This window comes from Carcharhinus amblyrhynchos, chromosome 2 (genome assembly GCF_965287045.1).
Source record: "Carcharhinus amblyrhynchos chromosome 2, sCarAmb.v2.hapA, whole genome shotgun sequence".
NCBI classification, from domain to species: domain Eukaryota; kingdom Metazoa; phylum Chordata; class Chondrichthyes; order Carcharhiniformes; family Carcharhinidae; genus Carcharhinus; species Carcharhinus amblyrhynchos.
In genome coordinates this window covers 9,098,560-9,109,693 of record NC_137325.1, presented here as the reverse complement: position 1 = coordinate 9,109,693, position 11,134 = coordinate 9,098,560, and positions in this window count along the sequence as shown.

Below are 11,134 nucleotides of genomic sequence, written 5' to 3'. Positions count from 1 at the left end.
ACTGCTCCAATGCAGACTTTTAAATGTCCAGTTAATGATTACTTAATGGCCATTTCCCACCCAGCCTCAACTTTCAGGCTGATGGGAGTTGTTCTGAGGCAGAGGGCAAGCCTGCAAAGTGACCCTGCTCAGACCTCTGCTGGACAGAGGTCAACATCTCCATCAAAGGCCTCCTTTCAACACTGCAGAGGATCCCTCCTCTCTGGCCTCTCCACCAACCAACCAACCCCCCCCCCCCCCCCCCCCCCACACACACACACACAAAAACAACCTCCCATCCCCACTTCACCCCAAGACCCTCACTGATCCTGGATCCCCGAGACTTCCCAGATTGTCCGACCATGGCTCCCAATCCCGCCCACTGCAGCCGCTGGAACCAGGCAGCTCCTGGCCAATCAGATCATCCCTTTGAAGTGGGACTTCCTCCAAGATGAGAGGCAGAAGTCCCACCTCCAACCAATGAACACTTGTTGAGCGTTATGTGCTGAAAAGGGGCAACCGGTATTGGTGGGAATTCATTGTTCGCTGACCCTTCAGGCAGTGGGATGGGAAGCCCAGCCCAGCCTAGCCCCTTCCCCTCTCCCAATCCTACAAACCCTGGCCATAAAGTTGTAACTATTCTGCACAAAACTAAAACCCACACTGCAATGATGTCCCATATCAGTTTTCAAACTTAGGACATACGGGCAACACAGTGGTCAGCACAGCTGCCCCTCAGCTCCAGGGACCCAGGCTTGATTCATGGCTGTGTGGAGTTTGCACATTCTCCCCGTGTCTGCATGGGTTTCCTCCAGGGGCTCTGATTACCTCCCACAGTTCAAGGATGTACAGTTTGGGTTGATTGGCCACGGTACATTGCCCCCTAGTGTCCCAGGTTGTGCACATTCAGGGGAGTAGCAGGATAAATGTGGGATTTTGGGGATAGGGCCTGGGTGGGGTTGTTGTCAGTGCAGACTTGATGGGCCAAATGGCCTCTTTCTGCACTGTAGGTTTTCTACAATTCCTTAGTTTGGAACTAAGCCCAATGTTGGCGGTATTGTAGACCTTTCCGAGCTTTGATATAATTGCAGGAGAGTCAATGCACAGTGGACAGCCATTATGCTCTTTTATCTGATCACAGCTACACTTTAAATGCTATTAGTCACAAGAAACATAGAAGACTTTGTCCACTTGGCAAACACAATCAATGCAAATGGAAGCTTAGATCCGCCGAACCAGGTCAACAAAGCAATTCACATCCCCACCCATAGTTTCAGCAATTTGTATTTCCCTGGTTTCCATCTTAAACCAGTTTTAATCAAATGTCACCCTTGTGCTGTAAATTGGAGGGTTTTCAAAGAGGCTCGCAACAAAATGGGAGCGGGAAATGAGTGGAGGTGTTGACAGACAAGGGTAGGTCCAAAAATACTGTTGTCTTCAGCTACAGAAGCAAATCCACTTCCGCTCGATGCTGAACCCCTTTGAAGGCAAATGACATCTTTCGAGCTTTGCTCCATTATCACCACACATTAGAGCTCACACTGTGACTCCTATTGTTGGAGGCTGCAATGGGAAACATGCTGTAAATAAGCTGTTTCTAAGCAACTTGAACTTTCTTCCAGATGACATGGTGGTAAACTAAACCATAATCATGCATTTAATTGTTAAAGAGGTGTAATTTACATTGGTGCATCTTTCAGTCCTTGCAGCTTTGTGAGGCAACAGAAGGTTTATATGAATCAGAAGTTAGCAATTCCATTTCCCTCCCACCCCTCCCCACCAATTACTTACACAAATCCTAAACGTTTTGTGACAGTTCAGGCAGGGTAAATACTGCGACTCCTGCAGTGGCACAGCAGTCAGTATTGCTGCCTGTCAGCACCAGAGTCCCACGTTTGACTCCCAACTTAGGCCACTGCCCGTGTGGAGTTTGCGCGTTCTCCCAGTATCTGCATAGGTTTCCACCATAGTCATGATGTGGAGATGCCGGCGTTGGACTGGGGTAAACACAGTAAGAAGTCTGGCAACACCAGGTTTAAGTCCAACCAATTTATACCCTGGCAAACCCCAAAAGCTTGAGTTTACTATCAAATAAATTGGTTGGACTTAAAGCTGGTGTTGTCAGACTTCTTACTGTGTTTCCACCCACAGTCCAAAGATGTGCAGGTTAGGTGGATTAGCCATGCTAAATTGCCCCTTAGTGTCGGGTAAATGCTTAGAGTTATGGGGATAGGACCTGGGTGGGATTGTGGTTGGTGCAGACTCAATGGGCTGAATGGTCTCCTCCTGCAGCGTAGGGATTCTATGATTCTATGAAAGTTAACCTCAACAATGCTCGATTTCATTCTCAAATGATTTCAATCTCCTTCTGAACTCACCTTAGCCTCCTTTCAATTTCACTGTCCTCTTGGTCTCCCTCATCTTCACCTTCTCTATAAGCCAGACAGCCTGGTCCAATCCCTGCCACTAACAAGCCCCTTTCCAATCCAGACGTTCCCTGCACTGGTCCCTGACAGAAACCAAACTCTCTCTCACGTTCAAACCCACAAACATTTAATTTTTTTGGAAGGCCCAAAGACTAAGATAATTCCAAAACTGCTGATCTGCTCAAAGACACCCTCAGCTCTAATTTTGATGCTTTTGTTTCCACCATCTCCACCTGACATAGACCCCATTTTCACTGAAAGTCAAACCCAAAATTAATTAAAGGGGCTGACACCAGATCTAGCTAGACCACATCAGGCACTAACGGACTTTGTTCCTCTGCCCAAAACTGCTCACTGCACTAGGATTATTCTAGAATGCACTTGCTTTGTTTCTCCATTATTAGGGTGGCACAGTGGTTAGCACTGCTGCTTCACAGCATCAGGGTTCGATTCCCGGCTTGGGTTACTGCCTGTGTGGAGTTTGCACGCTCTCCCCGTGTCTGCGTGGATTTCCTCCAGGTGTCCTGGTTTCCTTCCTCAGTAAAAAGCCTGACAAACACCTAACGCAGGTTTCAGTCTAACTGATTGATAGTAAATTCACTAGCTTTTCACTCGCCGGCATATCCACATCATTCCTTCCTCGGTCCGAAAGATGTGCCAGTTAGGCGCACCAGTCAGGCTAAATTCTCCCTCAGTCTAACTCCAGAATAGGCACCCGGAGTGTGGCGGCTAAGGGATCTTCGCAGTAATTTCATTAGTGTTAACGTAAGCCTACTTGTGACACTAATAAACTTAAAACGTAACAACTTTATCTCCTTAAACACTTTTCCCCTGGCCCAACCATTCATACCCCCAACAGGCACAAGGAGTTCATGAACTTTGCAGCAACTAAGATTGAGATCATTTATTCTGTCCATTTCCATTGCCCACATCAAGTGTTCTTGGAAGTCTTTCTGCCCAGGACTAATCTTGAAGCTGAGTTTCCATCTTATTTTACCTCGTACACATTTTAAGGTCAATTAGTCCATGGGATTCATCCCCCTCAGCCCCATTTGTACTAAAATACCGGCCACTCAACTTCACTATCTGATCCCTGTGCCTGTTGACATCGTCTAATGACTCCCATTTGCAGGAATATTGTAGTTGGTGTGGTCACTCTCAACCAGTGTTAATTCTGCTCCTTCAGAGTTAGACTCAATTACCTTCAGCAATCCTCAATAAGCTATCCCAAATAACATAGATAAAAAGGAACTTAGCTTCTGCCTTCTATTTCTGCTGAAATAATGTCTCGTGTCAAAAATCCAGTGACTAGAATTAAGAAAATTCAAATTAACTGGTGGATTAAAATGGTAAGGGTCCAATTTTTCATGCCCTTCAGAAAAGCTACTAAACATCTGACCGTTTCAAAAGCAAGCAGGAAACTTCTCAAATCTGGGTCATTCTCTCTTGCTTCCTGCCTCCTGCCACTTTTCTATCCCCCTGTTCAACTTAGACAATTTTTATTTTCACTGTTCGTCCACCTCACTCTTCTGATGATCAATCTACAGCCTCGACTGAATCTGCCAATCAAGGCAATTATCAGGAACATGGTTAAATTAGAAACATAGAAACTAGAAGTAGTAGGCCATTCAAACCTTCCGAGCTTGCTGTGCCATTCATTTTGATCATGACTGATCAATTCAATATCCTAATCCCCCTTCCTCCCACGACCTGTATCTCATTTCTTCTTGAAATCAGACAATGTTTGGGTCTCAACTACATTCTGTGGTAGTGAATTCCACACATTCACCACACTCTGGGTGAGGAAATTTCTCCTTACCCCAGTTTTAAAACATTTACTCCTTATCCTCAAATTATGACCCCTAGTTCTGGACTCCCCCTCATTGGGAACATTCTTTCTGAATCTATCTTGTTAGAATTTTATAAGTTTGCAAGATCCCCTCTCACTCTTCTAAACTCCAACAAATATAATCCTAAACAAATTAGTCTCTTATGACAGTCCCACTATCCCAGGAATCAGCCAGGTAGACCTTCCCTGTACACCCTCTATAGCAAGGACATCCTTCCTCAGATAAGGACACCAAACCTGCACATAATGCTCCAGATGTGGCCTCACCAATGCCCTGTACAATCACGGCAAAACAAATTCACGTGCTTGCAAGGTTTTCCTATTCTTCAGAAACACTACACTTTGGGGTTCACCTCTAATAATAACATGACTAAGCTTAAGGACAGAAAAAAAAAACTTACATTTTATCAATTCGTAGAACGCGTTCACAAATCAACAGCCGAGTTACGTTGGCTAATCTCCTCTCCGTTGTACCAATTTATTTTCTTTGAAAAAGACTGCCCAATGCTCACATTATTACCACGACTTTCACAGAGACAAACCTGCAGGCGTGCAGTTAATCTACTTTTTCCTAAAAGAGGGAGGTAAAGCACTTAATCTTGTTTTTTAACAAAATGGAGTTTACAAGACCCAACAAGTTTACAATGAAACACTCTTGCCAAGACTACACAATGTACCTTTCAGGAGAAGAACAATAATTCTTCTTGTATATTTTCCAAAAGATGAAACTGCAGTAACAATTTATGCTTTGTTTTTGCAATCTAAATCTTGTTGGCTATTATTATCTTCTGCATACTTCAGTCCATCAATTATCCTCTCTAACCTGAGAGTAAATTTATCGATTTTCCATTGTTGAATCATCAACTGCAAGTTGGACTGAACAGCAACTGATACTGGCACAGTACCTTTCACTTAGCAATAGTCCCAAAGATGTCACAGGAGGTACAGGAGCCAGATGATCAAAATTGATGCCGCAAGAGGTAAATCACAAGCTGCTCAGTACACATGGGATAATAAATCTCAGCCCTCAATAGCTCAATGCAACACCTTTCGCCCCACTTTTTAAAAATCCATTCACGGGACATGGGTGTTGTTGGTTAGTTATTGCCCATTCCTGATTGCCCGGAAAGCCGGCGGTGAGCTGCCTTCTTGAACTCCTGCATTCCATTTGGTGTAGGTACACCCACCATGCTGTTCGGGGGAGAATTCCAGGATTTTGGCCCCAGTGAAGGAATGGTGAAAAATCTCCAAGTCAGGATGGTGAGTGACTTGAGGGGGAAACCACAGGGTGGGCAGTCCCACGTCCCTGCTGCCCCAAATAAAAGCAAAATTACTGCAGATGCTGGAATCTGAAGCCAAAAGAGAAAACACTGGAAAATCTCAGCAGGTCTGGCAGCACCTGAAAGGAGAGAAAAGAGCTGACATTGAGTACAGATGACTCTTTGTTAATGTTTTGACAAAGGGTCATCTGGACTTGAAACGTCAGCTCTTTCCTCTCCTTTCAGGTGCTGCCAGACCTGCTGAGATTTTCCAGCATTTGGTTCCTTGCTGCTCTTGTCTTTTTAGATAGCAGTGGTCGTGGGTGTGGAAGCTGCTGCTTAAGGAGCCTTGGTGAGCTCCTACTGTGCACCTTGTCGATGGTATACACTGCTGTTGGTCAGCAGTGGAGGGACTGCCAATCAAATGGTTAACTTTGTCCTGGTTGGTGTTATGTTTCCCTCGGGTTTTGTTAGAGCTGGACTCATCCAGGCAAGTTGAGAGCATTCCATCACACTCCAACTTGCACCTTGGACAAGCTTTGGGGAGTAACTCTGCCACTCTTTGTGGAAGAGTTACTTGCCACAGGATTCTCAGCCTCTGGATTTGGTGCGGGCACAGACAGGCTTGGCATGCGAGGGGAGAGGAGGCTGAAGAAGTCAGGATATCATGGAGGTGGAAATAGGTGGTTTTAACAAAGGCATGAACAGGTTGCCAGAAGCTCATCTCCAAGTCAAATATGAATCAAGATGGGCTTCAGCTCAGACTTCAAGCGGGGACAAGTTAAAACAAATATTGACAAAATATTGATAAAAGGAGGATCTACTTGTATTGGCTCCCAACCTAAAAATATTCTCAAAATTTAATTACTGGCAATCCAGAAAATTGGATTTTAAATTATGTTTTTGGATGCAATGTAGGAAGTTTTATTACAACCAGAGATCTGTTGATCTTTCTTGCCTTTTCATGCAAAATACATCAAGTGAAATTGCCACTGTGTCTTTCATGCCCAATCTCCTGCCTCTCGAGTGGCATAGCAACAATTCTGACAGTCAGGACAACCAGTAACAGAACAAATCAACACACTGCCCATATATACACAGAAAATATGCCCCCTATCAGACTGTAGATAGCAATCTTTGTCCCCTTGCCACAGGGTACTTAAACCAGCCATGCCCCCATCCTCTACAGAATGCTGTCCAGGCTGGCAAAAACAGGAACAAGACAGATCATTTCCATGACCTTGACAGTCACATGTGGAGAATGGCAAGGCGTTGCTTAACAGTGCCCCCTTTGGTGTTTTTCCTTTGCAGCATTTTATAAGAGGCTATTAATAAACCTTTTCACATTCTAAATGTCATGAGACTGCAAGCTGCAGTACAGCTTCCCAAATATATCCACTGGTGCCAATGGGCTCCCATTATTCAGAGTTACGGTATGTAATGCTTCATGGGCCATCTGTTAGACAGGCTCTTAACCTTCTTACTCAATCACTGGTGTTTTAGCCCACTTACACTCAAAGGAAAATGAATAATGGACATAGCAATTCTTAACTGCATAAAGCTACAATTACAGCGTGTCTATGCTCCTGCTAAGGGCGACCAATCTTAAACACTGATTCATCCTCCAATTTCTACTTCGAGCCTTAGAATTTAGAATCCCTACAGAGCAGGAGGTCAATCCACCAAATCTCCACATCTTTGGACTGTGGAAGGAACACAGTAAGAAGTCTCACAACACCAGGTATAAGTCCAACAGGTTTATCGGATAGTAAACGCCACTAGCTTTCGGAAGTTGTTCCTTCGTCAGGTGAGTGGAGAGTTGTGATCGTGGTTTGTGATCAGAACTCTCCACTCACCTGATGAAGGAAGAGTGTTCCGAAAGCTAGTGGTGTTTGCTACCAAATAAACCCATTGGACTTTAACCTGGTGTTGTGTGACTTCTTACTGTGTTTATCCCAGTCCAACACTGGCATCTCCACATCACAACTACTATGGGAGGAAACCTGGGCACCCAGAGGAAATCCATGCAGACACGGGGAGAATGTGCAGACTCCACACAGACAGTGACCCGAGTCGGGAATTGAACCCAGGTCCCTGGCACTCTGGGGCTGTGCCACCCTGAAATCCCATTACAGCTCAGGCCATTGGATCGATCTCAAGAAAAAAACATTTACGATCCTGCCATTCTTTCCCATTTTCACTTTGGGGACGGCAATTTCGGGAACTAAAAAAAGTCAGAAAATGTTTTGTACTCCAATATAATCTTATGTACCATTTAAAATACTTCCCAGGTTAGAGGGTTCTGTTCCATTAGAAGCAACTGCCAAAAAGATTTGAACAGCACAAAATGTTAAACTCAGGACAATGCGAGCAATGCAAACATTCTTTCCTCTCCAACTCATTCAGCAATAACATCCCTCTGGGTAATGACAGTTTAATGCAGTGCAGATTTGTTTAAAAAATGATAACATCCCTTCCAAATAGTTTATATTTGAACACAGGCATTTAATTGCTTAGCAATTTGCAGAACTCCAAGCATATAAGACAGCAATTTTCTTGATTTTCTAAAGCCAATTAAAGTACATGATGTGAGCACAACAAAATCCAACACAACTGACCACAAAAACACAGCCGAGAGATTTAGTTCAGCTGTTGCTTGGTGACCAACATTCAATCATCGTGGTGGCTATTTACATCATCAACCACAACATTAAACAAGGGAACAAACACATTGTCCATTAAAGACCTTATGGGTCAGGAAACTCAACGGATTCTTATCTTGCTGCACAGTTTATTTGGGTTATTCAGGAGTATAATTTGCATCACCCGTCTTCCAGTAATGCAGGAGTTGAACAATTCATCATTGGTGGGTTTACTTTTCAAATGACCCTTTATCTGAAGCAAAAAAAAAAATCCAATGCAGAACAGCAATAAGTACAATATGCATAACTCTCAACCATTGCAAAAGACAACCTACAGGGAGTTACGACGGCACAGTGGTTAGCACTGCTGCCTCACAGCGCTAGGGACCCGGATTCAATTCCTAGCTTGGGTCACTGTCTGTGTGGAGTCTGCACATTCTCCCCGTGCCTGTGTGGGTTTCCCCCCGCAGTCCGAAAGACGTGCTGATTCGGTGCATTGGCCATGCTAAATTCTCCCTCACTGTACCTAAACAGGCGCTGGAGTGTGGCAACTAGGAGATTTTCACAGTAACTTCATTGCAGTGTTAATGTTAGCCTACTTGTGACACTAATACATACATTTTAAAGCAGGTAAGGCTTTCAAATAAGATTTTCCACAAATCCGTATACTTAAATACTTGTGACCCTCCTAAGCAAGAGGAATGAACTTGCATGTTTACAGCAACTGAGAATATTTCATACCACTGTTACATAAAGGTTTCTGAAACAGTAATGTGAAAAATGACCACAGAGGGTTGTGGGGGCACCATTAACCAGGATATCTACTATCATGATCTGCTTCAAATAGATAAGATCATTTCTAAACACTACATGAATGTTGCTGGCTGAAAGAACATTTTGTTGTCAAACGCCCAGTCCCGCTCTAGAGAACTAAGCAGACAAATCCAGGACATTCCAGCGCAGTAATAAGCAAGTGTTGCATATGAGTCCACAGAAAGATCAGCCATGATCTTATTGAATGGCGGAGCAGGCTCGAGGAGCCAGGTAGTCTACTCCTGCTCCTACTTCTTAGGTTCTTACATTCTGAAGTGCTGGTTTTCACAACATTCAGAAACATTAAATTTGTGTTCTCAGGTAGGCATAAGCTCCCCTTGAAACTCCGAAGAGTTGAACAGTTATCCCAGATGTCCTGGCCAATATTTACCACACAAAAAATGGATTACCCGATCATTGCCACATTGCTGTCTGTGAGAGCTTGCGGTTTGCAAACTGGCTGCTGCATTTCCTACATTATCTCAGTACCATCAGTTGTAATGTAGGAAACTGTGTCACCAAGCCACCCACAGTGGTTAGCACTGCTGCCTCAATGCCAGGAACCTGGGTTCGATTCCCAGCTTGAGTCACTCTCTGTGTGGACTCTGCACATTCTCCCCATGTCTGTGTGGGTTTCCTCTGGGTGCTCCAGTTTCCTCCCACAGTTCAAAAGGTGTACTGGTTAGATACAACAGCCATGCTAAATTCTCCCTCTGTGTAGCTGAACAGCCACCAGGTTGTGGCAACTAGGGGATTTTCACAATGAAACTTCATTGCAGGTGTTAACGTAAGCCTACTTGTGAATAATGAATAAACTTTACTTTAGCTTGCAAAGTATTCCATTGGCTATAAGGCGCTTTGACAACTTCTGAAATCGTAGCAGGCACTACAGTAATGCAAGTCCTTACTCGCATGGTTCGTTGCTGATTTGGTGAGTTTTACAGAGTAGCTGAGTTACAGCAAGCAACAATACTGTTGCCATTCTGCCTCACTACACAGCGAAAGCAGAATTGGGTTCTGTTGTCCATGTAATCAAATTTGATTCTTTGACACTCCATTGAGCCTCACATGTAAATAACAGTTTAAAAAAAAAATCAAACTAGTGTTTGACATCAATGGAAATATAAATCACAGCCACGTAAAGGATAAATTCCCAGAGGAAAGAAAATTGTCAAGGAGTAAAAGGTGCTTATCTACTGCTGTAATAAATTTATTACAAGTAAAGCCCATGTAGCATTTTATATTGCATCATCCTGCCTACAACAGAGTAGCTTATTGGAAAGCACATTTCTGGAGTTTGTCACCCGATTCCCCAAAGCCTGTCCCCACCAGGCAAAAGTCAGGATTGTGATTAAATGCTCTCCACTTGCTGTGGACGAGTGCAGCTCCAACAATCAGCTTGACACCACGCAAGCTGAAACAGTCTGCCTGATCGGCACCCCATCCAGCCCCTGAAACAAACATTCACTGCTTCCACCATTGGCACACAGTGGCAGCAGTGTATATACAAGATGCACCAAAGCAGCTTGCCAAGCCTCCTTCAACAGTACCTTCTAACCCCATGACCTCTGCCTCCAAGCAGACAAGGGAAGGAAACCGCCACTTGCAGCTTCCCCTCCAGGTCACATCAACCTGATCTGGAATTACCTTGGCGTTCCTTCACTGTCACTGGTCAAAAGCTAATAGCATCCATCTAATATCTTCTTACATGGCTCCTACTTTCATTTATAAACGTGCTTGTGAAACATCTTGGGATGTTTTCTTCCCTGCAGCCATGAGACTTTTGAATGGACCTACATTTTAAGTTGATCTTTCTCTACATCCAAGCTATGACTGTAACACTACATTCTTCACTCTCTCCTTTCCTTCTCTATGAACGATGTGCTTTGTCTGTAATAACATGCAAGAAACAATACTATTCACTATATACATGTGACAATAATAAATCAAATCAAAATTTTACATGACCAAAGGTGCTGTGCTGTATAAAATTACTGATGTGGTTGACAAAGGGGTTAATTTGCAGTTCAAAAGTACTTTAGGCTGAACACAAGCACTAGGGGAGTTTGGAAATCGACTGGGAGTTTCCAGAGATGGAGATTTACTGAAATGTTCACACTAACCTGTAGTTTCCCAGAACATCCAAGTTTGCTGCTGGGGTTGAAA